This window comes from Euprymna scolopes, chromosome 6 (genome assembly GCF_053919585.1).
Source record: "Euprymna scolopes isolate OS-2025 chromosome 6, ASM5391958v1, whole genome shotgun sequence".
NCBI lineage: Eukaryota > Metazoa > Mollusca > Cephalopoda > Sepiida > Sepiolidae > Euprymna > Euprymna scolopes.
The window spans coordinates 65773907-65801887 of record NC_136487.1 but is presented as its reverse complement, the minus strand read 5'-3'; the positions used below and the strand labels follow the sequence as shown (position 1 = coordinate 65801887).

General features: G+C 36.2%; 1 protein-coding gene and 1 non-coding gene across 10 annotated transcripts in view; one reads left to right on the top strand and one right to left on the bottom strand.

Moving 5' to 3' along the window:
- LOC145277675 (bestrophin-4-like) overlaps positions 1–27981 on the bottom strand; it is a 315957-nt gene that overhangs the window by 189974 nt on the left and 98002 nt on the right. The gene's annotated exons all lie outside the window — the stretch shown is intronic.
- On the top strand, positions 3952–4024 carry Trnar-acg (transfer RNA arginine (anticodon ACG)). Its single transcript has one exon. It is a non-coding gene; the product is annotated as a tRNA-Arg (tRNA).

Sequence of the window (27981 nt, the reverse complement as noted above, 5' to 3'; positions counted from 1 at the left end):
AATGTAAACAAGTTGTTGTTGAACATACCCCTTAAATAATCAAATTCTACCCAACTTGGGCAATTAAGGATTACTACACTACCACCTTACATTCATCAATTCTTATACTCGAGTGACCTTCGAGCCTTGATAAATGGTTAATCCATTGTAAAAAAAAAATTTTACTTGCGCTGGGAATATATAGTGAAGTAAGGGTTGAACAACGCTTAACCGCACCTATCCTAAAACGGGCATTGAATATTAATTACTACCGCCTGCAATGGAATTGGTCAACAGATTTAAAGTTGAGTCAGACCAACACTTGGACTCGTTGAATTTGGTAATTGCTTGACACGTGATTTCATCAGCTAATAATCAATAAAATGGCATCGCAATTTTTTTTACAATGGACAATATATTTAACAACATATAACACAAATCTGTCGGCTTACAAATTCTATGTGGCTTGGATTAAAGAGTAAAGCTCCAAGATTGAGCACTAAATTACCATTCGGATAATGGGGAGACAATGGATACCCCCTGTAAAAGTGTCTGCATATAGGTATCTATAGTAAAGCACCGGTTGCAAAATTGTCAACCACACCCCATCCTAGCTCAGCATTGCTTGAATTCAATAACAATAAGTCCAACACTGCTTGCAGCGATGCTTGGAAAAGCAGAGAGCACACCTACATATAGCGCCTGGTATTCCTAATTGTTCACCTATTTAGTACTTACCAGGCTCAACATTATTTAACCGATGATATAACGTGATCGGTGTATCGAGGTGATTATGCCGTATATGATCTACGACTAAATTACCCACAAAAAGGATTGATATGCTGTCAACCCTTTGCAATCACGGAATTAGAGAAAATATTCCCCAAAAGGTTTTGCAAATCTAGTGAAAATTAATATCTGTAATTTTAGAAATAAAAGGTATCTGTGCTGTTTTTATATTGTAGCCAGTTATCGCCTACTCCCATTCGTGAGAGCATTTTTGTTGAGTTGATGCAATTTGCAATTACATCTGTTGAATTTAGTTTTAATGATGTAATGTATAAGCAAATAGATGGGGTACCTATGGACTCTATCCTCGCACCAATAATGGCAAACATTGTTGTGGGTTTCTATGAGTAACAATTATTATCTGGACCCATGAAACCTTTAGTTTACTTTTGTAAGTAGACGACACCTTTTGCCTATCTAATGATCAAACGGAGACAAATAAATTGTTCTCTTTACTCAACAGCATGCAACTCGCGTTAAAGTGCACTTACGTAACTCTACTTTAGCTTTTCTTTGATATACTGGTAACAAAAACACCATCAAGTTACTTTACATCAGTATACCCTAAAATCACGTTTACAGGATTGTATAAAGACTGGAATTTGTGTTGCCCTACCAAACAGATTAGTTAATTTAATTTGGACTCTAACACGTTCTGTTCTTATGATCTAATTTTAAAAAAAAATCGGACGGAGAATGAGAACGATTACTGATACGTTATCCAAATAATAGGAATCCTCTCAATGTGACTGGGTGAGTTATCGAAAGAAAAATAACTTAGTTTCCCCAAATATAAGTAAATACGGTGGCTAAATGTCCAATTTATATCCGGTTACTATGGTTAGGGTCAGTAAGTGATAAATTCGCTAACTAAATCAGCTCAATAATAAAGAAATGCTATTTTGCTTCCAATGTACGTGTTGTGTTCTGTACGAAACCGTTAATGGCATCATCTCCAAAAGACTTCTAACCCCCCCACACACACACACACAATAATAATAATAATAATAATAATAATAATAATAATAATAATAATAATAATAATAATAACTAGCAATACCTGTGGAAATTCAACAGCGGACTCTTTCATATGTAATATATTGATGTTGGCATTCAGAGTAAATGGAGACGTCTTGTAGTTCTTTTATTAAAACTGCAACAGTATTTATCTAAGTCAGCAGGGACACTCGGCGTATCGGTGATATTTTAATTCATGCAGATTTCATATGTATTATTACAGTCAATTACCTAGTGATTCTTATCTATATATATAAAAGCGAAAATGTGTGTATGTATGTATGTATGTATGTATGTATGTATGTATGTATGTATGTATGTATGTGTGTTTGTATGTCTCGCAAAAACGTTCGACACGGGTCACGGATTTTCACGAGATGCGTATCATTTTAAACTTCCAACCTTCGCCCGACAAATATTGAAAAATTGGCCAAAAACATTAATTTCTTCACCCTAAAATCATCAGTTTTCTACAGGGAGGAGTCAGCAAGAACCGCCCTCTCATGACAAGTTCGCTTCTACGCATGCGTCATACGACGCCTGAACATGATTTACTTTAAATATTTAAAAAAAGAAACAACACAATTTCGCCAACGTCGTCTTAGCTCAGTTGCTTAGAGCGCTGCCACATTATCTAAAGGTTTTGGGTTCGAACGTGGTGTGAGATGTTTTTTGTTTTTTTCGATTTTTTAAATTTTAATATTGAAACTGGGTTATTTAAGCCATTTTCACGTGTTTTTTTTGGGGGGGGTTATTTTTCAGATTTTTTAAAGTAGCTTTAACGTTCGTTTTTCTGTTTTCTTTTTCGCGTTTTCTTTTTTTGTTTTTCCGATTTTTACATTTAACATCGTTCGTTTGCCTTACGTTAGTTTTTTGTGTGTTTTTCGATTTTTTTAAGTTTTAAAATATTTACTTCGCTTATTCTTATCTTTTAATTAACAACCCACCCACGCCCGATCACACACACCTCGAAACACCCGTGCAACGCCGGGTACCTCCCGCTAGTATATTATAAAGTGATTGCAAAAATTAAAAAAATATATCCATATGAACAGAAAGAAAAACATATATATATATATATATATATATATATATATATATATATATATATATATATATACTAGCAAAGGTACCAGCCTACAGAAAATGGACTCTGATTTATGAAAGTATGGTAGGTTATGAAAAAGAAGGGTTGTAAAGAGATAGCTTCGAATTCGGGGGTATCAAAACCAAAGCAAAATATGATGAAAGTAAAAATAAAATAGATAAACCCCTTAATTTATTATACCATACCTGTTCACACTGAAACACTTGTCACAATATTCTGTGGATCTATATTAAAAAACCTTCTTAAACTTTGTGACATATTTCCATTCTATGGAGGTCAGACGCGAACGAACACCCCATAATTTTATTATACCATATTTCTTCAAACTGAACCATAATAATCAAACTATACTTACGCAAATAGATATGAAAAGTCTTTATTAAATTTTGTGCCTATTTCCATTCTATGGAGACAAGGCGCGAACGCAGACCCCACGATTTTATTATACCATCCCTATTTAAGTTAAAACATACTTATCAAAGTATCCTTATATATATCTATATCAAAAACACTTGTAAACGTTTTATTTTTTAATTTTTATATCCATACTTTGTGGACCAGGCGCGAACGCAGACCCCACAATTTTAATGAACCACCATTCTGCCAGATCAAACATACCCATTCCTGTGTCTCGATACATCTTCTATCATTATAGGTAATCAGTTTTTTAAAATAGTCAACCATATAGGAGCCTATTCGTGACCAGACACACACACACACATACACACATTCAGCTTTATATATATATATATCATAACTATTTGACAGCCTTATAATCTATACTCTTAATAAAATTCTAAATGTTTATTTATTTATTTATGTGCGTGTATGTATACCAATAAAACTTCCGAACGGATGCACCGAATTGAAAAATGTTTTTTTTCCTATAAATGTGTGAGTCCCTATATTAAGTTCGTAACGAACAACGCCGAGTCACGCAAAAGGCCCGAAATAGGGGTTTTGGGCCGTTTTATGTAATTGTCGAAAAGGCTACCTGTCTATGTCAACTTTTTCATTGTATGTATACAGTTGCGGTAACATCTTTCGGCATATGGACAGGACTTGTGGCGCAATGGATAACACGTCTGACTACGGATCAGAAGATTCCAGGTTCAAATCCTGGCAAGTTCATAATAATTTTAATCATCATTTTATCCAATGTTTACTCATTATCCTTACCCTTTGTTAGGATATTTTGTTTTGTTTTGTTTGTTTGTTTTTTTGTTTTTTGTTTTGTTTTCAGTGATTTTGTTTTGTGCATATAGGAATTTCCCATACTTCGAGTTCACAAGGTAAGCATTGATGGTAAGACGATGTTGAGTGTACTTGATGTTGAGTGTGCTCAATTTTGTGTTTGACTCGGCGTTGTGTGTATATATATATATATATATATATATATATATATATATATATATATATATATATACACTATCTATTTTAGCAATTTTATAAGTTCCAAATCTTAGCGACTATTGATCAGAATTTTACAAATGAGGGCTCGTTTGAAAGCTAATGACCTGAATTGTGTAGTGGGCTCTGTAACACGTGTCCTTAAGGTCGCACATCCGGAGCTTATTTTTGGCACTTTTTTACAGCTATAGCGTATTTCAATCATAGCCATTTATTTTCCTAGTTTTGCATATGAATTACAAAATATCTTATATTTCCTCCAAAACCGCTGACCTTGATGCAAGGGAGACTAAAACTCACTGCTATGGTTTCATATGACCTGAAATAACAGCAAGCGGAGATTTGATTCTAAATATCACTCATATGTTATTTCTCCCCTCTTTGGTTTTACTAAAATAAAATAAATTTCAAAGTGTATAAGGATTATTTGATACTGGAGATATTTATAATCGTATCCCATTTCCAAAATGTGGGAGATATACGAGAAATATTTGGAATCAAGTACTTCCTTACTGTAATTTCAGATCATTTGAAACCATAGCAGAAAGTTTTATTGTTGAATAGAACGAAGAGTTCTTGCTAATGAGCTTCTTTTATAATTTTTCAATTTTTCGAATTGTCGTTCTTATTTCTCGGTTAAATTTGTGCAAGAAAGTTCCATATACGTCTTGGTCCATTTGTTTTTCTTTTGGTTGTTTTTGCAAGTACTTACGACTGAGTTTCAACATTCCTCTTCAAACAGTTTGATTATTCTTTGTTTAAAATCTAGATGTTTTTATATACTTCAGTTAAAATTATATTTAAATTTAAATGAATTATTATTTCAGTTAAAATTATGCTTAAATGAATTAGTGAAGCGTCTCGTGTGTAAAAAAAATATATATACGTTTTTTTGGGGGGGGGTATTTTGATCTCCTCAAATAAAAATAATATTCTGCAACGAATTAAAGAATATCAAGCAGGTCTTGATTAATAACCAATTCCCAAATTTCTTAGTAGATAGACAAATTAAACTAACAATTAGAAACTTAGACCTCACTCTACTCAAATATTTCGCACGAGGAGGAAATATGCGCGTGCAGGAGTTTTTTTACAGACCCAGAACATGCAAGACACCAACATCACAAACATATGCAATATTATACAGTACATTTCAACACATAACAATTTTACATTCAATAGCCAACACTTTTTACAAATAAAAGGCACAGCCATGGGAGCTAAATTGGCTCCCAGCTATGCCAACATCTTCGTGCACACATTCATCCTACAACGTACTCACATACCACCTACAACCGAAACACTGCTATCTAGATATCTTTGTCATTTGGCCACACGGCGAAAGGCACTGGTGGACTTCTATCAGCACATTAACAACTGTCATAACAGTAAGAATATCACAATTGAACACTCCACCGCACACATCCCATTTTTAGGCGTTCTGGTTAACATTTCCAATAATCATATCACCACATCACAATATACCAAACCTACCGCTAGACACAATTACCTACATTTTGAGAGCTGCCACCCTATCGCAACAAAAAAGTCCATTATATACAGTCAATGTCTGCGCATTAAAAGGATATGTGCAAACCCATCCGATTATGACGCACAGGTAGGCATTTTAACCAATCACTTTCTCCACAGCAACTATCCACTCAAAATAATAAAACAAGCCATCAACAGAGCATCGCACATCAATAGACACAACCTACTAACGTACAAAAAGAACAAAACATCCACGTGAAAACCACTGGTATTTGACTTCAATAATAACACTGAACATCTACACAACCCCATAAAACGGATGTTCAAACAACTACAACAGGACACCACACTCAACACAATATATAATAAACCCCCCTATTTATGCCAAACGACAGCTCCCCAACTTACATTCTTTGCTAACATCCCCTCAGATTAGCTGCAACCCAACATTTCAAAGAAACAAAGCATGCAACAGACCTAGATGTCTAATATGTAATCCAACATTATTAGCACCACCATTACATTCACCCCTCCAGGCACCAATATTCATCTCAAACTCGCTCCCCTAAACTACAATAGCTCAAATGTATTACATTTATTATACTGCACCGAATACACTAAAGGCAATTACGTGGGAGAAACAGACCTGGAGTTCCGCCTACGCCTTATAACTACAAACATACCATTAGAGACAAATCTACACAGCATCCAGTAGATATATACTACAATTTACCAAACCACACAATAGACAACATCAGATACATCCTCATAGCATCCAATTTTTATAAACATCAGAGACGAAAATATTTAAACAATAAACTAAAACTCAACACGCACACTTCAGGCTTTAACAAAGAAACTGGGATTACGTAATAACTACAATTTCTATAACAACAAAGATTTACCACAATTTTATTAGGACGGATATGCACGGTGGGGTGGGGAAAACATTTATTTTTTCCTCTCTAGCTAACTCTTTCCGAAACCTCCACATTTTCTCTAAATGTTTTCCTTCGTCATATTCTCGTACATATAGGTTTATATATGTGTATTTGTGCGCGTATTATGCATGTATGTATGTATGTATGTATGTATGTATGTATGTATGTATGCAGGTGTCAGGTCATGTCATATGCTACTGGTACCATGTAACCCAGTACTACCTGCCTCATGGTCGGGTCACCGGCGACTAAACTGGTTCCCCCACCAGACTTGTTTGGTGGTGAGGGCGGCTAGTCTCCCTGGAGGATTAAAAACAAGACCTTCCAAAGGGCGAATGAACTCTTTTTCTGGGTCAACGGCCAACTAGCACCGTGTATATTTGTGTGTGTGTGTGTGTGTGTGTGTGTGTGTGTGTGTGTGTGTGTGTGTGTACTGGGGTGGAGAGGGCTCCCGTAAGCCGTGTTGAAGGCAACCTTTCTAGGAGAAGCAAATCTCTGATTTAAAAAACCATAAAGCGGAAGACCAGTACCCGCATTAAGCTGGTCTGCAGTTTAATTTGTTGCTGGCTATCTTGCTCTTGTTTGTTGCTGGATCTCAACATTTTGAACCGAGAGAGAGACTTAGCTGTCGTACAAAGCTAAGACTCTGTAACATCATCTTTGTATAGATACTCCCTCAGGTATTTGGGGTCATGGATTTTAAACGTCTGAGGGAGTGGCACTCGTCTGACAAGACGTTACAATGATCGATGCAGGTGTATGTGTATATGTACATGAATGTGTAAGTACACACATATATATTGATATATGTATATGTGGGTGCGTGTATACGTGTGTATGTTTTTTCAAAACACAGTATTAAATTTCTTCATATTACCGTATATATATATATATATGCATTTCCCGCACACCTATATTTCTCTTTTCCCGCCCCCCCCCTTTCTCTCTCCCTCTCTCTCCCCACATTTGATTATATATCTTTACAGGTTTGTGTATATATGTATAATTGTCTCTCTGTGTATGTATGTGCACACACGTTTATGTATGTGCATGTGTATGTATGTATGTATCTGTTTGTATATATATGATATGTGTTAATGTGTTTATATGTATTAATGTGTGCATATGAGTATTTGTTTGTATATGTACGTGTATGTACATACTAATGTATAAAATAAATAAAAGGGGCGTTTTGTATCTATCTTAAAATACAGTTGAATTTGGGAGCGACGTTTTCGTTCTTTTTTCGAACGAAAAAATAACCGTTGACTTATAAATGATTTTACAGCGTCTGTTCATAACGTCTTATATCCTTTGGCACTTTGAGGCAACTCGAGAGATTCCATCAAAAATGCCTCAGACGAGTTCTAAATGTGAAATGGCAGCTCTGACACCCGACACGGATATTCTTGGGAAGGCTGGGTGTTTGAGCATAGAAACAATGGTGATGAGGAACCGGTTGCGCTGGGTAGGTTATGTTGTTCGAATGGAGGATGTGAGGCTGCCTAAGCCGTTGTTTTACGGCGAGTTTAAAACTGGGAAACGTACTCAACATCGACCAAAGAAGCGTTTCAAGGATTGCATAAAGGACAATTTTAAAGCTTTTAAGATTCCTGTTCAGAACTGGAAGACCCTGGCAGAACGCCGGCCTGAATGGAGGAGGCTGGTTGGAGGGGGTTCTGAATTTTTTGCAAGGAAAAAAATTACTAATTCTGAACTAAAGAGAAGCCTTCGGAAGGGGAACGTGTCGGTTTTGCCCATTGAATTGAAGAGCTGGAAATATGAGACTTGTAATCGCGTGCTCCTCTCAAAAGCAGCTTACATTAACCATAAAACCACGAGCAAAGTGAGCAAAACAAAACAAAAAAAACGGAGCCAGATGTGAAACAAGTTTTAACGCACAACTTTGTCTGCCATATGTGTGACAGACTGTGCAAGTCTAACGCTGGCCTGAAAAGTCATCTTCAGGCTAACGGACGGGGTTTAGGTGCGCTGAGGATTGACCTGATAACCATGATGAGGTTGGTAGGGAGCATTGGGATGGCTAACGTTAGTAAAGACGATGTAATTAGTAGTATATATCCTTTGGATTGTTGTTCTCTCTTGGAATAAATATTATAGTTGAAATTCAAAATATTAGACAGTTAAATGCACGTTTCTTCATATTTATTTACTGCTTAATTTTGCTTATTTTTATATGTATATGTGCATTGTGTGCATGTGCGTATATGCGTACTTATATGTATATGTATTTAAGACTGACGTGGTAGCTTCCCATTGGCTTTACCTCCTCCTCCTCCTCCTCCTCCTCCTCTTCCTCCTCCTCCTCCTCCTTTCTCTTCCCTTTGCATGCGCATCATTTTCACTAAACCGATGAAGAGTGAAGGATCGGTTGAAAATTATGTACTTGTAAAAAGTTTTTAAATTTTTTTTTTCATGATACTTTTTTTTTTCATAATAACATTTTGTATTCCTGCGCGTCATCAATAAGAAACGAAAAAAAAAAGTTTATTTATTTTATTCAAACTCGTATCTAATACGTATTTATTTTATAAACTTTTATATTTGTTTGTATTCTTTTTTATACATTTTCATATATATGTGTGTGTGTGTGTGTGTGTGTGTGTGTGTGTGTGTGTGTGTGTGTGTGTGTGTGTGTGTGTGTGTGTGTGTGTGTGAGGTTAGGCCTCTACCAAGCACACTCCAACTTAATAATTGACCAATGATAATTGCTTTTAATCTTGAAACTCTTATCGTCTCTATTTGAGATAGAAGCATGTCCTTATATCATTTCTGTCTCCTTTTTTCAAACAAATTTCCCCTTGACATAGATTTAAAACATCTAACCAAAGTAGCTAGACTCGAAACTGCGTTTAAGATTTCAATAGTCAAATTGGAAATTATTGATTTCATTTTCGACTTGGCCACTTTTAAATATGAATAAGCTGACCTGTTAAGATCTCGAAGAAAAATCCATGGATTAAGGAGAAAAAATTAAATTATTGTATTGCTTGTTCGAATTAAAAATTTGTCGTAAATTCGTTTAATTTACTGGATTTACATATTAATATAGATAAATAAATAAAAATTAATTGAAATTTTGAAATACTTTAAGATGACAGCTTGTATAATACATATATATATATATATATATATATATGCATATATATATATACATATATATGCGCATATATATACATATCAATATATATAATATATATATATATGACAAAAGTCTATATTCCAAATTTCAAGATGTTGAATATCTTACCGTTTATTTGTTGTTATACGTTGAATTGTATATGTCAAAATACTTATAAACGGTAAAATGGTCAACATCTCGAAATTTGCAATATAGACTTTTGTTATTTATTTGTGTGTGTGTGTGTGTGTGTGTGTGTGTGTGTGTGTGTGTGTGTGTGTGTGTGTGTGTGTGTGTGTGTGTGTGTGAAGTCGGACGACCAGGTTTCGCCCTCACTTTTCACAGCTGACTGATATTGACCCCCAAACACATTTATTGCTTTGGGCTCAAATTAAGTTAAAATGTTTGATCCATGTCCAAGTAACCTACATATAAAATTTCAAGTGTTCAGACCCAAAATTGGTAGAGTAGTTTGGTGGAGTTTTAAAGGTAAAATCGTTGAACTTTGACCCCCTTGCCGGCCAAATTTCTGACCGAAAACCGATTAAAAAGATTTTCCCAAATCTCAGTAAACCTCATATCAAGTCTAAAATCTGTAGACCGAAAATTTACAGTGTAATTTAATAGGGGAATGTACACACAGAGACAGACACACAGACAATTTCACTTTTATAGATATATAGATATCTATTATGATAAGTCATGAAAATATATTTATAGCAATTAAGCTACAAACCCTCGTCCGCGTTTCATTCCCGTAAGGAATCATCATTTTTGATTGACCATTTTCTACGGGAAGGAAACATGAAAGCCTCTGTGTAGCTTAATTGCCATAATTTTCCGTATTTACTACATAACCTTACTTACATATTGAACACTGTTTAAGTAATTACCAAAAATCAATGCATAAAATTTATCTCTTTACAACATTTTATGTGGTTACAAGAAATAATTATAATATATAAATATATGTATGTATGTATATATATATATATATATATCAAATTTTAATCATTCAATGAATTTAAACATATATGACGTGAAATGTTTGAATTTCAAATCAAAATATTTTTATTATTCTATAGATTTAAAATATTATAACTCCTTATCCTATAAGATTTCGATGTCTACAATCTCTTCAGAGGAGAAAATATTAGCATATAATGATTATAATGGTGTACACCTTATTTGCTAAAGTCAGTGAGACATGGAAAATCACAATTTAAAGTTGTTTAAGTATTTAAATGACATAGATTAAAGGAAGTTAATGAAAAGGATATAAAAATTCACATCCAAATTGCATGGTAAAATCCGAAGTGAATGTCTTTGATAACAGTGTTGTAAAATGATCCAAACTGTATTTTGAGTAATCCACATCACAATGTAATGGTCCGCAGTAGGCATTTTCCTGGAGCAATTATCTTTGTTTATATAATGGGTCCGGTAAAAAAAAAAATGTATATAAATTGATATATTTAATTTTTTTTTATAATTATAGAACATGAGCTTCAAATTCCACTCCAAAATAACTTCAAATTGTTAATAAATTAAAATTAAAAATTAAAATTAAAATCGCTTTCAGTAAGCAGGCCATGCAAACTGAGAGAAACTGAACTCATACGAAATTTTTTCAATTTATTGAATGACTAAAAATTGATTTATTTGCTCTATCTTGTATATCGAGCAATTCTTATTTAGGTGGGATAGTACTTATAGAATATTACTACCAGTAATATCTTGTAAAACTTATAATCACTGGTTTCCATTCCAGTTGATAGTTAGATAATTTCATTCTGAAGATTATTTATATATATATATATATATATATATATATATATATATATATATATATATATATATATATATCAGCGCTATTAGGCTTAAATTTGGAATTATAACGTTCTTCTATAGTGAACACCCACTTTTTGGCCATTCCCGTTGTTAATGCGACCACTAGCATTTAGATTTTTGCTTTTCAATTTTTCACAAATTTCTCAGGCGCTCACAAATTACACGCTTAGCTTTTATATTAACAAAATGCCTTGGAAAAAATTGTGTACACCTTACCAACAGAAAAGGGAAACATTTAACGGCTAGTGACAGCATTAACAACTGACGTGGCAAAAAAAAGTGTGTGTTTCATTTATTAGAACGTTATCATTTAACATTGATCCCCGACTATTACAGTCATTAAAAATACTACCTTAAATTTATTTTTTTAATCTGAAAATTAAGCCTGTAATCGATGATAATCGCTGGAAAAAATTACGACAAAGTTAAAATGAAAAGTATAAAGGCTACGGGATTCATTATTCAGGTCCACCACATGTTTTTTTTTCCATCGTGACACTATGTCCCCCCCCCCGGGATAAATGAACTGGGTTATAATTTTTAGTTCATTCTTTTATTTTCATTATACATTACAGGCGGACGATAAAAACTGCTTTCTATTAGACTACATAACCCTACTTTTATTTAACAAGTTAGGTGAAAGCACAGAATAATCACAGCACATAATCGAATCTTTATCTTAAGAAAGGGTTTATAGATACCAGTGTTGTTACTTCGGCACAGTATATTCATTTTGGTCACGGGCGCCAGTGCCCCGCTATTTTACTGGGCTCCCAACAAACAACCGTAGTTTAATTGTTTTTTTGTTGTTTTTTATATGTAGAGTGGGGGGTATACTTTCACCGGGCAACGCCGGTACATGTGTCCTGTTAGTAAAGAATAAAGGATAAATTGTGATAAGAGATAAAAAGTTAGCAATTCGTCTGAAAGATGTAAATGTTTTTGTTTGCATAAAAATCGTTCATCATTTCAATCGGATTGATATTCGTTTCAGAAATGTTAATAGCGTCGATCATATAAAATTGAAAGTAATTTGTTTTTAACAAAAAAAAAAACAAAAAAAACAATATGCCTGATTTTTAAAATAGCCAAAAAACACAGAATTATTTGAACTCATTGCTATAAATCTATAATAGTTCCCATCTATCCATCCATCATTGATTTCTCGCCGTCATCGACCATCAGTCTTCACTGGAATTTAGACGGCAATAATTCTCCCCCAAATTCCAATACTGGGCGCGCTGATTAGTGCTTTATCCCTCACCGCTATTTTTTTGCGATGATATCATTATTACTAACTAGGAGTTTTCATACAGGCCATCATTAAAGAATTTTCTTCGAGAAAAACCTGTGGTGTTCCCTGGATTCTGAGTAACAACAAGTCTACTCGGATTTTCATTACTTACTACCTCTTTTGATAATCTTTGAAAATTAGTTTGCGTTATCACAATAGCCGTTTTCTCTTCATTGCTCGTTGGCAGCGACCATTAGTCTTCACTGGAATTCATTATTATTATTATTATTATTATTATTATTATTATTATTATTATTATTTCTTACACAGGTTATCGTCAATGATTGCTCAGTGACAACAACTGGTGATGTTTCCTGGAGTTTGGTTGACAACAGTCATTCCTCAGATTTCCAGTACTCTCCACCTCCTTCGATAACCTTGCAAATGAATTTGCATAATTTCATTGACGTCTCGCTGCCAATGACCATTGATTATCACTTGAATTTGGGTTGCAGTAAACCTTCCCAAGATCCCAGTCCTTTTCGCACCCATCAAGTGGCGGTCTTGTTAGTGCTTTCAGTCTTCCGTCTTTCCATCCTCCTTGACCCTTCGACTATTTGGTGTGGTGTCAGTCGATACTGACTGTACAGTTTTTCTTTTCTTTTATTTGGTGGGGGGAGGGTAATTACTTTACAGTTTCAGTTTTCTCGGTTGGATCTTTTTTGTTTCATTTCTATTGCAGTTTCTATATGCCCGATTATCGTTTGTCGCTCAGGTGGAATAATATCTGCATTCGAGGGTTTTCCTTAATATTTCAGCCGTTTTTCAGCATTACCATCAGTTGCATGGTCTCAGTCCTCCCCTTGATTCTGATTTCTCTTAGTCTTTGTTTTTTTCAAATTATTCGGAACTGTTCCTAGTACTGTTACAATTATTGGTATTATATTGATTTTCTTCAGCTTCCATATTCCTTTCAGTTGGTTTGCAAATTCCGCATATTAGTTTCGTGTTTTTATTTTGCTGTCTTTTTTGTTTTGTTTTGTTTTTTGTTTTTGTTTTTTTATTATTTGGGGGGGGGGTCTCTTTGATCCTCACCCTGTGGTTTGTTAGGACAGCAAAATCCACAATTTAGCAGTTTCTTTCTTTCTTGTTAATTACTATGACTTCTTGGTTGGATGAGTTTATCTTTTTTCTTTCTTTTTTTTTACATGGAGGTCACCACTTATCAAGGCCTGGAAGCCACTCGAGGATAAGGGTTATTGCGTGTACAGAAATCAATGGGATAGTATCGTAGTAATCGTTAATAGTGGAGATTTGATAAAGTGTCTTACTTAAAGGGGCGATTCATCAGGAATTTGTTTATGTTGGACTTGAAGATATCCAAGTTGCAGTCAGGTGGGAAACAGGAAACCGGAAGAGAGTTCCACAGGCGTGCAGTTCTAAGAAAGAAGCATTGTTCATGGAATCTACGTTTTGATTTAGGCACAGATAAAGAGTGGGGAAATTTACTGACAATGGCTTCAGCTAGACAGGTGTTTTTCGTGAAAGATTGGCGAGGGGGGGCAGAGAGCTCGGACAAGCACCTGCCATGGAAACAACGATAAAACAAAGACTGCTCGCAACGTCTCTTATGTGGCAGAGAGGTTGCAGGGAAGAGAAAAGGGCATCCGTTATCTCTTTGTTTCTCCATGTCCTAAATGATCCTCTGGTTTTCGTTTTCTTGTACTGACTCCGGTCGTGTTTGAACCATTTGTCTGCGTGTTAGGCGTGTAGTCGCTTGCAAAGCTCTCAGTATACTACCTTCCGCAGCCATTCTTGCCAGTTCACATATTCCCTTTGGGAATTATTATTATTATTATTATTATTATTATTATTATTATTATTATTATTATTTCGCCATCATGCTTACTTCAACAAATATCCAAATACCAACTTTACTCTTTAGATTACCCTAATTAACATATGTCCGATTGTATAAAAACCATTTTTAATGACAAAAGGTAACTTACAGATCCATTAGCAAAACATGAAGAATGGGACAATGACGAGCACACAAAAAGAAAGAAAAACAAAACAATAAAATTAGAAACAAGAAAATCGCATCACCTCTTTCTAAGAGGAGACCACTCAGTGTTTTTTTTTTTTTTTTTTTATTACATTTTCACCCCAAACAAGGAAAATTGCCACTTTGGTGTAGGGGGCTACTATCAGGGGCAACAACTGCTGGGGTACTATGTAGGGATTTGGGCAGCAAGGTGTCGGTTCACGTTACACTTGAACTTCTGCACGTCAGTACTGTTGGGGAAGCAGGGACCTGGAATGGAATTCCAGAGTCTTGCGGTTCTGGGGAAGAAACTATTGGAGTAAAAAGATCTTTTACATCTAGGGACCTCTACAGTGTGGGGGTGGGATCTAGTAGCCTGTCGGGTTTGTCGAGGGTGCTCGCGTCGTGGGGGCACAAGTGATTGCAGTTCGTCAGAGCATTCACCACTAAAATACTTGTAGAAAAGGCAGAGGGATGCAACATTTCGTCGATGGGACAGAGGCCGAAGCCTAGATGCCAGTTCAGGGCCTATCAGGTTTGCGACTCTCTTTTGAACCCTGTCAAGGAGCGAGAGACTAGTAGCAGATGCACCAGCCCAGATGTGGCAGCAATACTCCATACATGGGCGAATGGTGGCCTTATAGAGGTACAGGATACTTTCGGGTGTTAGTAGTTTTCTAGCACGGTAGAGAGAGCCTACCTTTCTTGCAGCGGCCCTGGCAATGCCTTCAATGTAATTGTTCCAACTCATCTTTCCTGTGAACGTTAGGCCAAGGAGTTTGAAAGATGGACTCTCAGATAAAGAGTCGTTGGCCATTGCTATGGGTGGTAGAGAGGGTTTCTTGTAATTATTGAATGAAACTAGTTTAGTCTTGGCAGCATTGAATGCGACCAACCACTTTTGTCCCCATCCCACTACAGATTGGAGGTCTTCCTCTAGTGTTTCTGCCATTTCTTTAGAAATGTGTTCATTCGTCTTCCTGTCGTGTCTGCCATAGAGTGTAGTGTCATCAGCATATATACCCATCTCAGAGGCAATGTTGTCGGGGAGGTCATTTATGAATATCAGGAACAATAGAGGTCCAAGGATAGAACCCTGGGGCACTCCCGCATTTATATCATATTGTTTAGATGTGCGACCGTCGAGGACTACCTGGATTTTTCTCTTATCTAAGAAGGATTTAATTATGTTAAGTATTCTACCAGTGATACCGTATGATCTTTTTTTTTTTTTTTTTTTTTTTTACACAGTGATCACCACTTATCAAGGCCCGGAAGCCACTCAGGGATAAGGGTTATTGCAAGTACATCACGTTAGTGAGGAGATTTTATGAAGTGTTTAATTAGGGGGGGCGGTTCATAAGGAATTTGTTAACATTAGACTTAAAGACATCCAAGTTGTAGTCCGGAGGGAAGCAGGCAGACGGAACAGAGTTCCACAGGCGTGCAGTTCTAAGAAAGAAGCTTTGCTCATGAAATCCGCGTTTTGATTTAGGCACAGATATAGAGTGGGGGAAATTTTTCACAGTGGATTCAGCTAGACGGGTGATTTTCGTGAAAGTTTGGCGAGGGGGGACCAGGGATTGGAGTTCAGACGAGCACCTGCCATGAAAATAACGATAAAACAAGGATAGGCTCGCAACGTCTCTTCTGTGGGAGAGGGGTTGCAGGGTAGAGAAAAGGGCATCCCCCACTAAACCACGAAGTCTATTTTGTACTCTGTCAAGGCATGATAGGCTGTTTTTGGCAGCTCCTGCCCAGATATGGCAACAGTATTCCATCCTTGGCCGTACTTGGCTTTTATATAGATAGAGAATTGAATCAGTAGTGAGATATCTTCTGGAGCGGTAGAAGGATCCCACCATCTTTCCTGCGACCTTGGCAACAGACTTGATGTACGTGTTCCATTTCAGATCAGGAGTAAAGGTCAAACCCAGAAGCTTGTCAAAACACGGGGCCTCACCCAGACGAGAGCCATCCATCACAATTGATGCCAGCTGGGGATCAGAGCGTTGATGATGTAAGGATAGGAGTTTGGTTTTAGATGCATTAAAGGTAACTAGCCACATCTTCCCCCACTGAACCACGCGCTCGAGATCAGAGGAGAGAGAATCCGAGAGAACTTCGTCATTTACAGCCTTTGATGTGTTGCCGTAGATGGTCGTGTCATCAGCATAGATGTCAACGAATGATTTAAGTATGTGTTTAGGGAGGTCATTGATGTAGATCAGGAAGAGAGTTGGGCCGAGGATTGACCCCTGAGGGACTCCAGCATTTATATTGCAGGCCTCCGATTTTTGTCCATCTACCACTACTCTTATGAGCCTATCGGAGAGAAATGATTTAATGATTGAGAAAACATTTCCAGTTATACCGTAGCTGGAAATCTTGTGAGGTAGACCCTTATGCCATACTTTGTCAAAGGCCTTTGATATATCAAGAGCAATTGCCCTAGAAAGGAAGCCTTTGTCAAGAGATTCACTAATCCTGTGGGATATAACCGTCAGCACATCTGCAGTAGATCTTGCAGAGCGGAAACCATATTGTGTGTCACTAAGAAGGTTGTTTCTGCTGATGGGGTTGACTATTTCTCTATTTAATATTGATTCCAGTAACTTACTCATAACACAGAGAAGACTTATTGGTCTGTATTGAGAGGGAGATGACTTATCACCTGAATTCTTAAATACAGGGCAAACTGATGAGGTCTTCCAGGGGGTCGGAAAGCACTTCTCCTTAAGGCAGCGCTTAAATAGTTTCGTAAGTATGGGAGCAAGTTCTGGTTGAAGCTTTTTTAACACTATAATTGGGATGCCATCAGGGCCAGTTGCTTTACTGGAATCTAGGTTTTTTATTAGCTTGGCGACCTCATGCACGGATATTTGTATATTACCTAGCTTGTTCTGTGTTATAGGAGGAAATATGGGGAGTTGATGGCCTTCGTCGCATAGGGTAGAATTAGCTGCAAAGTTCTTTGCAAATAGTTTGGCCTTGTCTGACGCTGACGAGATAACCTCTGGTCCATTGATAATGATTGGGATAGAACGCACACTTCTGTTCAGGATCCTATTTGTTATTTGCCAAAACTGGTGGGAACCAAGCCGCTGATCAGCTACCTTGGATTTAACAGACTGGGCATATAGCTCTCTTGCATTTTTTATTACTCTTTTACAGTGGTTGCTGGCAGTCCTGAAAGCAGCTTTAGTCTCAGTGCATCTATTACGTTGGTAGTTATGGAAAAAGTGATTTCTGTGCGCGATAGCAGCAGCACATTCTGGGGAGAACCATGGCTGGCTGTTAGGTTTTTGTTGGAATTTTTTTGATGGTATGAATTGGTCTATGCCTACAATTAACCATTCGGTCAGTTTGTAGAGTTTGGAGAGAACTGGAGCTACTTCGGCTGAGCACTTTTTTAATAGCACAGCTGGGATAAGATCGGGTCCACATGCTTTTGAGGTGTCAAGGTTTTTTATGATAGCATGCACCTGAGCAGGGGTGGTTTTCAGATCGTCTAGTGTGGCGTCTGTCCGCATAGGAAAGTCAGGTAGGGGGTGGTTGGAAGGGTCCAGTGTGGAGTTTGAGGCAAACCGACTGGCAAGCATGTTAGCCTTGTCGGTTGCTGAGGAGACAACCTCGTGATTGTTGGTTAGTGGGGGAATTGTTGATTGCCCATTATTTACTACACTGTTGTAGATTTTCCAGAAGTCTCGAGTTCCTAGTTTTTGTGCTTCGATGCGCTTTTTAGTGGTTTCCGTAAATTCTCTCTTAGCTGTCGCTATTTCTTTCTTAACGTTATTTCTAGCTTCTATATACTTCAGTCTGTTTGAACTGGACTTATGTCGGTTAAACCTACGGTATGCATGCTGCTTTTGAGTAATGGCAGTTGCACAAGTCGACGTAAACCATTGGGGAGAGTGGGGCTTACTATAAAATTTCCGCATGGGAACATGCGCTTCGATTGCAGTTTTGAACCAGTCAGTGGTCTCGTTTGCACATTGTTCAGCAGGGAGAGAGAAAATATTTTTCCATGGAGCATCTCTAATTAGTTCCCTGATGGCTTCCCAGTCAGCCTTATTATAATATCTCGTTGTTTTGAGCACTGGCTCTTCAGTTTTGGGTCTAGAGTTTAGGGCGATTTCAACCATTATCACTGCATGGTCAGCGTTCCCGAGTGGGCTATGGGCCTTCGTTATGCAGTCATCGGGAACTGTGGTCAAAAACAGATCTAGAAGTCATGCGTGTTGTTCTTCCTGGTCAGGGAAGCGGGTTGGAAACGTAACAATTTGTGATAGGGAGTGAGATATAGCGAAGCTATGGGTTGTGCTGCCCGCTGCATCTGTGTGAGTAGAGAATCCAAGCCAGTTTTTGTGGTGGACATTAAAGTCACCAAACACATGTATTTGTGCGCTAGTGTCGAGGGACAGTGCCGTGTCTATGCTGTCAGATACTTTGTTTATTATGGATCAGTCCTGAGTCGAGGGAGAGCGGTAGAGAAAATAATAGTAGCTAATACTGTGTTGCACGTTTAGTCTAAAGCGCATAAAGGCTTGATCATCTGTTTCTAGGTTTGTTTCTCTAGTCAAGGGAAGGGTATTACGAATGTAAACTCCAAGTCCGTGCATATGTCTGTCAGAGTCCTTACGGCAGAGTGAGAGATATCCAGGCATGTTAAAGTGGTTAGAGGGAATGGAGGAGTGTAGGTTAGTCTCACTTAGTGCAAAGATATCCGGGGTATTTGTTAAGAGAAATGCTTCAACATCAGCTAAGCTAGTTCTAAGCCCACGGATATTTGTGAATGAGAACCTCAAGGAGGAGTTGAATTTGTTTGTCCCTAATCCTGGTTTAAGCTTATTTTTAGATTGTACTGTCGTCATATTTTTTTTTAAGAGTTTCGGTAAGGGGGAGCTAAACAAGAGGTTATGCGGAGCTTCAGACATGCATCACAAGTAGACCATCAGCTGACCTTTCTCCAATTAGGATTGTGGCCTCAGGAAAGCCCACCGGGGATGAGTGCAGGGTCCCTTTCCATGCGCGTCATGGCACTGCAAACAACCCGATATTATTCAACTGTTGATGGAGCAGCCGCTCTAAGCGCTACCAAAGAGTTAGGGCTCCTGTACTACCAGTCGGGAACAGCAGCCAGGAACTGTCAATCCGGTACCCTCAACCCTTTAGAAGAAGGTCAACCCAATCTAATCGCTCAGGCATATCTTATACTCAAGCACTCCCAAATGTTCAGTTTTAGGGGTGGGGCATGCTGGGAATGGGGAAGAACGGCGTTCATTGCCCTAGCCAGGAAACAAGATCTACCGCTGGGTGTTTCTGTCGAATCACTGAGATAGTGTCTCTGCGCTTGACTAATAGGCAAAGAAGGAGTATGGAAGCCGGGCGATAGACAGAGCCTATCTACTCCTTAAGCAATTTAGGTTTGCAAACCGGTGAATTTGTTTGAGTCACCAGCTCTAGGAAGGTTGTCATCCAAGACTGAAGAGGCCTCTCTCCCCTTTGGTTTAGTTTCAGAGTTTTCCTTCTCCTAGACGGATGATCTGGGAAGACCTACTGGGTCCGTCAGCCCTGAGAGGGTTTTCTCCGCGCCTAGGTTCTAATCCAGGTATTTCTGCGACCCCGCGTTGTTAGTGTTACTGGGTTAGTTTGTGAGGGATTTTATCTCTACTGATTAGTTACACTCCTCAAAGTGATTTAGGGACATTCTATTTACTTGTTAATGGATAAAGGGGGGGGAGTTCATGCAGTGTAAGCGTCTATGTTTGTAAGAGGGCTTGTTAGGGAGGAGATAATGTGATTTTAGTCTTACCCTTTTTTTTATTTTATTAATGTTAGCTTAGGTCTAGTATAGTGTTACAGTATGAGTAGGTATTAAGAATTGAGCTACGAGTTTTGCCCAAGCTATTTTAGATGATAGGAGGGTTAAGATGTAAGGGCAATATAGCATGGATAAGACAGCAAGTTTTGAGTCATGCGTAATTAGGTGAATAGATATATGGGCAGGTTTTCAGTAGGTGCGAATAGAGAACCGAAAACAAGTATAACAATCTCTAATTGGAAGTAGGACAAGTGAGCTAGCTCGAAGGCTCTCTAGATTGCTTACCTGTCTATTGTTTATAGTTTATTGTGGGGAATTCGGCTCCCTACAAAAGGGGATAACTCTGAACGGGTACGAACGAGTACAAAAATACTCAAGACTGCATTCCCCAAGTAAAGGTATTACATACGATCGATCATAAACTGACCTCCTCTCAAAGGAAAACGTAATGCCTGTGAGGAATATCGACCTGAACAGATACTACATATTGATTTGTTTATTTGTATAAAAAGGTATCCTTCTCTTAACTAGACACATTGTGGCGCATTCGTTCGAGCACTTTTTATGGACGACCCGGCTTAAAATATCCTGAATGTGTTGAAATCAATAGTTAAGACGATTATAAGTACTTCTCTGCGCATGCGCAAATATACATTTATAAGTTAAACAACGTTATTTTAAAAGTTTACTTGATGTAGTTCAGATAGTAACGAATAAGGTGTTAAATCGTATTTGACGGCCGGAAGGTCTGCTAATATATATATATATATATATATATATATATATATATATATATATATATATATATATATTAAATGAATTTATATATATAATCAGGCTCCGTCATTGGATACCAACGCAGGGGTGCCTGCGCGTGACATTTTGTGGTAGAAGGTGCGCAATCTCAACCACATCCCTCCTGAGTCGACATTGTTAAATACCAGTGGAAAGTGACAGGACTACTGCAAAACAAATGCTGATATATACATATATATATATATATATATATATATATATATATATATATATATATATATATATATATATATATATATATATGATCAACACTGCTGGGGGGTCATGATGTAATAATATACTGTTTTGTTTTTAAATCCCCGAAACAGTGTTTCATGGTAAACAACTGATGATCCCTTAAAAATAAATTATTGGTACTATAGTAAATTCAAGAGCGAGTTGATACAGTGATTGCAGGTGATTAAATGACTTACAGACTGGGTGGTTTTCTAACGAATGATAAAAAAAATTTATTTATTCATTTATTTTTTGTATAGTTTTAAAGGTTAAAAACTTCAAAGACTATATATATATATATATATATATATATATATATATATATATATATATATATATATATATATATATATACGTCTGTGTGCGACAATTTTTGGTCTAAGAACATGAAATTGAATATATAGGGGATTTGAATCTGTGAAATAAATCCAGTTTGGTTTTTAGCTGGTACAAATAGCTGTTAACCGAGTCAACATTGGAAAAAAAATTGGAACTTCACAGGCGTAAGTCGTTTAAACGCGTTACTTTTATGCATGCGTATATATCCATTTATACGTTTAGCAACGTTATTATTTTTTTTTTTTTTTTAGTTTTTATATGCTTATGAACTTAGCTCAGATGATAACGAATAAGAGTGGAGAGTATACGTTTTAGTTTTAGTTTCGATTCAACCACCAATAGCAATGGCCAACGACTCTTTATCTGAGAGTCCATCTTTCAAACTCCTTGGCCTAACGTTCACAGGAAACATGAGTTGGAACAATTACATTGAAGGCATTGCCAGGGCCGCTGCAAGAAAGGTGGGCTCTCTCTACCGTGCTAGAAAACTACTAACACCCGAAAGTATCCTGTACCTCTATAAGGCCACCATTCGCCCATGTATGGAGTATTGCTGCCACATCTGGGCTGGTGCATCTGCTACTAGTCTCTCGCTCCTTGACAAGGTTCAAAAGAGAGTCGCAAATCTGATAGGCCCTGAACTGGCATCTAAGCTTCAGCCTCTGTCCCATCGACGAAATGTTGCATCCCTCTGCCTGTTCTACAAGTATTTTAGTGGTGAATGCTCTGATGAACTGCAATCACTTGTGCCCCCACGACGCGAGCACCCTCGACAAACCCGACAGGCTACTAGATCCCACCCCCACACTGTAGAGGTCCCTAGATGTAAAAGATCTTTTTACTCCAATAGTTTCTTCCCCAGAACCGCAAGACTCTGGAATTCCATTCCAGGTCCCTGCTTCCCCAACAGTACTGACGTGCAGAAGTTCAAGTGTAACGTGAACCGACACCTTGCTGCCCAAATCCCTACATAGTACCCCAGTAGTTGTTGCCCCTGATAGTAGCCCCCTACACCAAAGTGGCAATTTGCCTTGTTTGGGGTGAAAATGTAATAAAAAAAAAAAAAAAAAAAAAAAAAGTCATATTTTTTTTTAATTTGGAAATCATTACTATATATTGGGTACAATATAATAATCAATAGAGTGTTGGCTCTATAATAATAAATATGAAATTGGCATAAATTGAAAAATCGTATTTAAGAATATTTCACAATCGGGCAACGGTCGGCGGCCTGCTAGTATATATATAGCCTGACGAATCCTTACAGTGAAATGGAAAATTATTTTATATTGCTCAATTGCGATATATATTTTCAAAACGTATTATAAATACATTCTAAATTATTATAAATTCGTTTAATATATATATATATATTAAACGAATTTATAATAATGATACATATATATTAAACGAATTTATAATAATAATAATAAATTATTTTATATTGCTTAATTGCGATATATATTTTCAAAACGTATTATAAATACATTCTAAATTATTATAAATTCGTTTAATATATATATATATATATATATATATATATATATATATATATATATATATTAAATGAATTTATAATAATTTAGAATGTATTTATAATACGTTTTGAAAATATATATCGCAATTAAGCAATATAAAATAATTTTCCATTTCACTGTAAGGATTCGTCAGGCTATATATATATATATATATATATATATATATATATATATATATATATATATATATATATATATATATATATATATAGTTGTTTTTCTTTAGTACTGGAAAGAAACTGGAAAGTAGGTCATTCTCTAAGTGAGAGTGGAACTTAGGTGGAAGCAAAAGAAATAGGGGTAAGGTTTTAGTAGTACATGGTGTTCTTCTAATATGAAAACAAAAACAATTTTGGGAGGCCTCATAGTCTGATTAAAGACTTAGGCATATCTGTACTTTTTTGTTGTTTTCTGTAAAACATAACAAACACAAAAAACAAACAGTCAACAAAAATGGTTATTCGGAATTGGTCGTGTTTCTAGGGGGGGGGGATTTCGTCTCGTTACATCCCTGTCGCGTTCTGCGATTATCACTCGGGTCGAAATGAAATAGTGTGGCGTCGAGCCAGTCGTATAAACAAACTGGCTACACAATGTGCGAGACGGTGACGTAACTCTCGAAGTGCAGAGTCAGTGAGGACATTTCCGGAATTAAAGTGGACGGAAAGAAATTGGTGGTGATGTGGGGGGGTTAAAAACATGGAGGATAAAGTGGAATCTTTTTTCTTCATTCTTTTGTATTTTCTGTCGTTTGTTTGTTTTTAACACTGAAGCGAAGTTGTGTTACAACAAAGACAATGTTGAATTTTCTCCCTCACATGCCTCTACTCAGACTTCGTGACCGTGGGTCGCCATCAGTGGACTATTTCTCTTGTACCAAATTGTAATAAAAAAAAAAGTGTTTAGAGTTTTAGATGGTTTCAAACTGATACAAATGATTGCACAGCAAAAATTATTTTTCAAGTCAAATTTTTAAAAGGTTAATGTAGTTTGCATAAAGCAGTGTCTAGTGTGTATATAAAGGCATAACGTGGGAATGAGTTATGCAGATCCAATTTTTGGTAATACAATATACATATATATATATATATATATATATATATATATATATATATATATATATATATATATATATATATATATATATATATTGAACGAGGAAAGGGTAGGTTAAGTGTAGCATCAGAACAGATAGTACACTCTGATCTTAGCCCCAAAAAACCAGTGATGTTTATGGTCTTCATCGACAACGATGGATGACATAACCCCCTTCTTCATTTGTGGTCATTTCCACCAATTAAAATATTTTTTAATGTAAGCAAACAGGCAAATACTCTTTTTTTAATAATTGAATTAAATTATAATTCCAAACGCCATTTATCGTGAAATAGTTCCAATATTATGTTATTTTTGCTTTATATTTCTTCATCCACATTAATTTCTATCAAGATTTTAATTTTTACTAGTAAATACTTATAAATCAAAATAAACTAAAACTGCTTTTTCCCTGATATTTCTGTTTTACATTAACCATAAATTCTTTTATTTTCAAAAATTGAATATATTTTTAATTTCATAATTACAATTATTTTCCTATTTATAACCTTTGAACCATATACTTGTTCCATAAACCATGTAAAACTTTTTTTTCCATATACCATATAAAATTGCTTTTCCCACAATTTTTGCCGCAGAATTTGTGAAAAAGACTTTCATTAGAATTTATTGGCCCTTAAAATTGTGGCATCGCGTAGCGGCAGACTTGGACCTAATTTTGGAAAAAAGGGAGAGAGTAACAACTGTTTGTAAATACAGAACAACTGCTCTAGGTCGGACGGTCTTCAGTAGATGAAGTAATATCACGTAATAACAAATTGCCGAAAGAAATGATCGTATTTTTAGCAAAATGCGCAGTTTTTTATCGATGTTTTCTGTTTTGGTATCGATTCATCAAAGCATTTTTCTATAATAATATATTAGCAATATTGGACTCACTACAAGAAAATTATTAATTTATTTTTCAAAGATTTAAAAGTAGTGTTTTTCGTAAAAATAATGAAAATATATATATATATATATTTTTTTTTTTTGCTAATCTAATAATAATTATTATTAATATATTCAACTAATTTCACACTTCAAAACATAAAAGATGAAAAATCAAATGCATTCAAAATTCGGATTTTCAACTTTTCTGATGCGTGCACAGTTTTTTTTACCCATAATCGTCACCCTCCCCACTATACAATATATTTTGTTCAGTTTCGGCTGATTATTTTAAGCATATTTGTACACACAAATAAAAAAGGGGGTTTGTAGGAATATATATATATATATATATATATATATATATATCGATTATGAACAACAAAGTACACCGTTATAAAGTTCATTTTTCAATTAATAATCGGTGAAAATTTCGTATTGATTGGATAATTACTTGATATTTGGTAGATTTTTAAAGAGAGTCTCCGTCAAAAAATACTTACTTCCTCCTTCCGTTTTGGCCGTGCAAGAAAATTTACGACCTTGTGAACGTTTTTGTAAAATATTTTAAGATAAATAAAATCTGCAACCGTGTTTCAAACGCAATACCGTAGATTAACTGAAGCTGTTGACTTGTCCACTGAAATTGACATTCACGTGTAAAACAATTGCGAAACAGATTAAAAAACACCAAATCAATCTCACAATCAGTTAAGTGGCTTTGCTTTGGGTTCTGTTTTACGACTTATCAAACCGTTTCGGGACTATTTTATGTCTAAACATATCATGGCCTCCGAAAGATCTTTAAAGATACTGGATACCCTCTATCAAGGTATCTGAGCGTTTAATTCTGAAGCTAGGGTTGCACAATCTCCGAGCACCCGTCTCCTGAATCGGCACTGCTTGATTCCGGTTAGCAAGGTTAAATTCAGGACGATTGGAAATAATGTCGAGATAAGCGGAGAGCACATACAGCGCCTGGTATTCCCAAATGGTCACTTATTTAGTACTGATCAAGCTCAAGGTTGCTTAACTTCGGTGATCTAATGAGCACCAGTGGGTGAATGTGGTTATGCATAAGTTATATACCCATCGAAGACATATTGATTGATCTATTTTATTTCCGTTTTACGGCATATCAATCCTTTTGAATTAATTAAATGCCGAAGGATAATTCCTATATTCAAAATGGTTCTTAGGTTTGGGTAATTTGCTCTATGGCATATCAACATTTTTCAGTATATTTATTGCCGAAAACACAATACCTACTGAAAACGTTCCGTTGTATTTTGTTTATATACTAATGAATCACTACTAATCAAGACTAAAAGCCATTCGAGAATAAAGGAATCGATTGTTAGTTGAATGATAAAAGTTTTTATGAGAGGAGTGAAAACGGAACGGACAAAATTTTATTACTTAGGAGGACCTTTTATAATTGGTTGATATTTGATTTGAAGAAGGTCATGTTGTAAACTGCAGGGAAGCAGTCTCATGGTGATGCGTTCTACAGATGGGAAGTTCTTGGAAAGAAACTATGTTCATGGAAATACCGCTTGAAGGGTTCTTTTCACTTATGATCGTAAAACCAGTTTAAACATAAACTTTTTTCCTACATTGGAAGAGTACAACATCGACTTCGAAATCTAGTGGAACATGTCTTCTCTTCCCTACAGAAAAAAGGTTGCTAGTCTATCAATATTTTCATGGTAGGTGCTCAACTGAATTCAATGTCTTGATCCCTTCAGTAAAATATTCACAGCAAAAACTCGTCTAGCTCCAACCACTGCAAATAATTGTCCTTGCTTCCTCGATGTATCTTGAGCTAAACGGGACTTCCATGAGCAGAGTTTCTTTCCAAGAACTATCCTTTTGTGGAACACTATACCACGAGGTTGCTTCCCAGCTGACTACGACATGGTCGTTTTCAACACCAATATAAACAAATTCTTATTGGGCCTTCTTTTTCTTAAATAATCACATTCTGCCCAGTTTTAACCATTGTTATAAATCCTAACAGTGGTGTCTCTCCGTCCACCTAAACAGCTTCATTAACCCTTATCCTCGAGTGGCCTTTGAGCTTTGATAAATAGTGACTCGTTAGTACAGATGTTGCTATTTTAGTTATAGATGGGAACTATTATAGGTTTATATCATTCTTGGTTTAATTAGTACGCAATTGAAAAGAATTAATCCGACCTCATTCAATCCCCACCAATCCCATATGCTGCAGTGATAATCTTTGGGTTAATCACG